Below are 6000 nucleotides of genomic sequence, written 5' to 3'. Positions count from 1 at the left end.
TGCCTCTGTTGATCTGACACCATTAACTTCAGTGGATGCTGGATTGGGCCTCAACATTTCTGCCCTGAACTATGAAATAACCAGAGACTGCTTCCAGAGAATCCTTCCTGGGGTTTTACTCTGAACCCAGTGCATGCTGGAACAGGGCTGTGGGAGTTAGTGCTGTATGGATACTCATGCAAGGCAGACATGATCAATTAAACTCTCAGTTATGTGCTTCACTGAGTACTTTGACTTCAGGAGCGCAGTAACTGTGCACATTGTTAATCTTTTCCTGGTTTCTTAGGCAAAAAGCTTCACATGTGTGAATATCATGGGAGAAATTGCTGTAAAATATGTTTATACCAAGCTTGGGATAAATGCATCATAGCCAGAATATTCACCACATCCTTTATAATCACCTCCCAGCTGCTCCAGCACACTGCACCTGGAGCTTGTTGTCCATCTGCTTAGCAGTGGAGACTCCCAATTTCAAATCTATGTGCTCTTAAGAACTTTTTAAAATGCCTGCGTGAAATCCCAGCCCCATTGAAGCCGATGGGAATTTTGTGGTTGACTTCAATACGGTCAGTATTCTACCCATTGTCTCTCCTAATGTAAGGCAATAAAATAATTATGGGCTACAATACAAGCCAATTAATTATAAACATGAGCAGACAAAGAAATATAGCCCCCCAAAAAATTAAAAATGCACTTTTGGCACTAATATTTATTGAAGCATTTTATATTAGTAAGTTTGGAGGCCTTCAAAGTGGTTTTATTTAATGGTTGAATAGCAATTTTCCACTCTAGTTGTAATTGGTAAAGAACTGGGTGTGGAATAATTTCTATTTGGCAACTAGTTCTTTGTGGGAGAAGGGGTATGTGTTATGATTAAATCACATGTAATAAAAGAACAGAAAGCCTCCAGTGAGCCTAAATGAGATATGAACAGCCAATTACTCAAGTCTTTCCCCCCTGAGCAGGGAATCAAACTCATAACATCAGACAGCTGATGGAGGGAGAGACCTCAGATGGGCCTCACTGACTTCAAGTTGGCATGTCTTTTTGGCATCCAAAATGTGTTTGTAAATTAGAGAGGGAAAACTTTATTGTGAAACCCACTGTAAAAATGTAGCTTTGTTCTTCTTGTTTTACTTCCATTTCATTTAACTGTTTACACTGTTTGCTGAAAGTAGAACACCTGACAACATCCATTTGTTTTGGAGTTTCCAGCGGCTGTCATGAATGTTTTGGTGTTAGCAGCATCATTTCTGGACTCCATTAACACAATGAGACCCAAGTCTCTCCCCAGGCTAAACAAATAGGCTTTGCAGAAGGCAAGTCCATGGGATTCAGAAGATGGAATATTCCCTTTAAAAGTTGAACTTCACATTCATTATACTCTCCCCTGACACACATACCCCATGGGTCAGTTCCTCTTCAGTCCCGGTGCAGCTGTGCTAAAGAAAGCCTATCTACTTTGTAACTGGGAATGCAGGCCTGTAGTCCATCTATACTGTGACTGAAAACAATCAATATTAGATGCACTAATCAGAGGAAGGTACATAACTCCCATGTTACAGATTGAGCTGGTCCTTTAAGAGACATTAGGCCCGCCTGTCAATTTTGAATCTTTCCTTTGATTGACCTCAGGCTGCCCTTATATTTCCCAGCAGGCCTGGTGCCTGTCACATGCTCCCATTACAACTCATGGGCTGGGAGATGAATTAGTCACAAGCAACCATGAACCTAGGGCTCCCTTAAAGGACCAGCTCACCCGTGAAAGCCCACAATAGATAATTATGAAATAACCAGTTAGTAGTAGTTGGCATATACACGGCAGCATGAGGATTTATGTAGGTTTTTATACTATCTGGATAAATGACAAATAAGACTCTAGATCTGTGTTGGATTCTGACCCCCTACTTCTCAGAGTTCAGGTATAGTCGGGGGATTTGGTGTTTTAGTGGGGGAACGGCTGTCTGATAGCAAATCCAACATGGGAGTCCCTATATCAGTTCCATGTGCTGCAGTTATTAAAGCAAAACTTGAAAATATGCTACAGCCTGCTACAGCCTGCTACTCTGTGTATTAAACTAAAAGCAAAGTCACCCTTTAAAAAAACAACAGCTTAGAGTGGGCTTACTGCAGCTTATTACTGGGAGTTACCATAAATCGTAATCGTGTTGGGCAGCTCTCTTCTTGCCTGATTGCTGCTCCAAGCCCAGTGAGACTAAACAAAATACTCATATGATTTGTTCGTAGGAGCATTGCCACATCTTCCCAAAGTCCAGCTAAGAAGGAGAGAGAGCCTGCTGAAAAAGCAGAAAGGGAGGGAAGAGAATATTTTGCTTCCTTCACACTCTTGCAGCACAAGGCTGATTGCCCTAAAGCAGTCCAGATTAGTTTTTCATATATGTTTTTCATATATGTTTCATAAATATCTCAATTGTTCTTGAGAATCCAGTCTTATTTTTCTAGATATTTATTTGTACAACTTGGAGACAGCTGATTTCATTTCCTATTTGTTTCTTTGCTGGCTGCGTTGCGGGAAATGCTGTGTCATAAAACTGAAATACACAGATTCAAGAAGCCAGGAGTATGCAGGCGTTTTCCCCATCTCACACTTAGATGCGGAACTGTTTGGTTAGCAGACTTTATGGACAGGCTATGATATAGCCGAGGGCTGTGTTTTCGGGTGTTCCTTGCCTACAGACATTCTGCATTCAGTGATAGAAATGAAGCCAAACAAAGTCTTTGGATACATTCATTGAGTTATACATGCCCTAACACATATTGTATATTAGGGTGTTTTTCTTCCCTCTGAGTGTATGGTGCATATTGTAAACAACAGTATATATAATTCTGTGCCTCTCTAGCGTGTAATCAGGAAAGGATGTTAACATTGTCATATAGTCCATGTCCCCTGTCTCTGATATTAATTCACTGTATCTTAGCTTCCGGGTGTGTAAATGAGATGGAAAATGACCTTGTAATTAGAGCCAGGGACTGGTTATTCAGAGTCCTGGGCTCTCTTCTATTCTGTGGCTGATCTTGGACAAGACACTTAATTGCCTCAGGTTACCATGTGCAACACTTACCTCTCAGGGGTGTCATGAAGATTAATTTAACAAATGTTCATAAGGGGCTTTGAAATCCCCATATGAAAGGTGCTGTAGCTATGCCAATTTTGACTTCAGTTTTGAAACATGGGTGCCTAAAATTAGGCCCCTAAATATTTGTATTAGGCTCCTGAGTGCTGATTTAGGCTCCTACCTTTAGATACCCAGGTTTGAGAATTAGTCACATGAGTACACTTGCTACAGTAACACCTAATATAACACTTGTGCTTGGCTTCCGTATAAACAGTAGAAAAGAGGGTGGAGTGAACTTTACTTCAGCATGTCTGGTAACAGTTCCCCGCAGACTATATCTAATATATTGTAAGGGTTTGATTTTCCAATATAAACTTACAGCAACTAATACAGATACAGAATGTTCTCTGTTCAGAACACTTCTCTCACACAAGGAAATCTCACTACCAAGGGGCCCAATCCTGTTAGCCTTACTCCTGCATGTAGTTTAGTTGGTTACAATGAGGATTAGATGCACCAGACAGGTGAGCAGGACTGAGCCATATTAGATTTCACAGGGCCGTGTGCTGCTGAACCCCCCAGATGCTACAATTGGTGTGCCTGGTGCAGCTCATGCGGGGACATTCATGTACAAAACAGATCATACGGTATGCTGCAGAATGCCATGACTGACACCTTGAAGAGGCTGAGTTAGCAGAACTCCGATCAGTGCACTCCCACGATTGCCAAAACACCTTCCAGTAACAATAGAAGAAAGGGAGAAAAGTGACCTCTTCCCTCCATGGTTAGGGAGCAAGAAATGCTGTGTTGCACCCACTCTCTGAAAATCAGGCCCTTTTAGTGTGTCTCAAAATGGCAGTCTAAAAAGAGAGGTACTCAAAACCACTAGTCACTTTGGAAAATTTTGGCCTAGGACTCCTCTGGGCCATTGTGAGGACATATGGAACTCAGACCTGAAGCTTTCTGCTGATTCACTGTCTATGCACCTGGACTTCTGTGTCTGATTCACGTTCATTAGCCGTTTTGATAAAATCTTCCTGCTTTATGTTTGGATTTACCAGTTTGGCTCTTAGAGAGACAGAATTGAGCAGTGTCTGAAGACAAACAGAAGTATGTTTCTATAGTGCCTCAAGATCCTTCATCATGGCCAGAGAAAGTTCATTATATGTCTTGTCTGTTGTAGTTCATGCCATTTAAGAACATGTGCTGTTCATTACATTTCTATTGCATAATAAACACAATTAGCACCTCTCTGTCCATGTTTAATGCAGGAAAACAGTCTATCAGTCATCCCACATATAGGCCTTTGTTGTTAACAAGCATTCTATTAAAACAACAAATCACAAATACATTTTAATCCAGAGAAATGGAATCCATTCTCCCAATGCTGTCCCATTAAAGTGTCTGTCCTGATTAACTGCATCCCACTTAAGTGGCTTTGCCTGTACAATGAAATCAATGTTTTTCTATTTGATGCATAGAATTAGGTACGTACGTCCCATTCAATTATCACAAGCTGTTTGTTTTCCCTTTACTTGTTGCCTATGGAGTTATGAGCAAAAGGTCCTCATATCTTTGTTAACAAAACATGTTAAAGGTGTCCAGGGCAGCCTTAATTAATTAGGGTGACTGTGTTGGGTATCTGTACTATTCATGAAGACCTGCAGAATTGAGAGCAGGAAATTCACTTTATTTATCAATGGGAAACTGATATTTTCCCCGAGTACAATATGGATTGAGTATTCTTGAATGGAGAACAGAATCTTGTTAGTTTCTTGGGTTAGATGGTGGCAGATCTTGTGTGATTATATTGGGATTGGGCACAAAGAGCCTTTTCCTCCTTTGCATCCCTCTGCTCAGTGACTGACCAAATTGCAGCTTTTGTGATCTCCCAAGTGCAATGACTACATAGGTCTACAACCTGAGGCCACTAGCCTCTCCAAAGAGGCCTGGAGGAGGCAGAGCAGAGCTGGCCAGATATGGAGGGGAGTGCACACTGCATTCTCTTCAGACGTGGCATAGCAGCTGCACTCCCCAGGAGCTCCCGGAGGCATTCTTCTTCTTGTGGCACATGGCCTCCCACAGCCCCATTGTGCCTTACCGGTACAATCTGGCTGGTTCTCATGTTCTACTCAAGCCAATTCTCTGCACAGCATTGGCAAGAAGATGTACAAGATGATCTAATAACGCAGGTCTTTTCCATCTCCAATTTCTATGATGCATATGACACTGGTTTTCCCTTGCTCCTTTAAAAGACTAACAATATCCAAAAATTCGGAGAAAATCTTAGTAAAAGCTGTGGTTTGTCTCTGTTACAAGCAATGGGAGTTGTGCTGAAATTAATTTATTTGGATAGAGATTTCAGTTACTTTCTGGGATAGGTCATCCATACTGACAATATGCCTAATACAGTATCGGAAATATAAATTGCCTCATATATCTTTCACATATTGAGCAAATTGATGTTCATATCTCAGTGAGTACAAAGCCTGAAAGCACAACTGTCTCTGGGAAACTGGTGTGTAATCCCTCATCTTCTTCCATTGTCCTGAAATGCTGCATCAGCTGACACAAACACAACTGTATGCACCTATCTTCCCCTTTTCAGCTTGGAACTCCTGCTCTTGGTGAAAATAAAATTGATCTTTAAAGCTACACTTCAATCACCTTGTTAAATGAAAGAGGACATTGTACTGGCTCCGAAGGCAAAATGGAATCTAAGGGCTGCAGGAGAAAATGAGGGTGAATGCTTTGATCAAATCCAGGGTTCACTTTTCAGCAGACGTAATCGGAACCATGTGCTGAAAATGGAAAACAGGATTTTCAGCTGTTCTTTAATTAACTAGAATAAAAATGATCGCTTAACTTCCACTTTTTACCCAGCGGCACTTTCCATAGTGCTTACTTTTCATGCTTAATAGTA

The sequence above is a fragment of the Chelonia mydas genome, chromosome 5 (genome assembly GCF_015237465.2).
Source record: "Chelonia mydas isolate rCheMyd1 chromosome 5, rCheMyd1.pri.v2, whole genome shotgun sequence".
NCBI classification, from domain to species: Eukaryota; Metazoa; Chordata; order Testudines; family Cheloniidae; genus Chelonia; species Chelonia mydas.
This window is presented reverse-complemented; position numbering follows the sequence as displayed.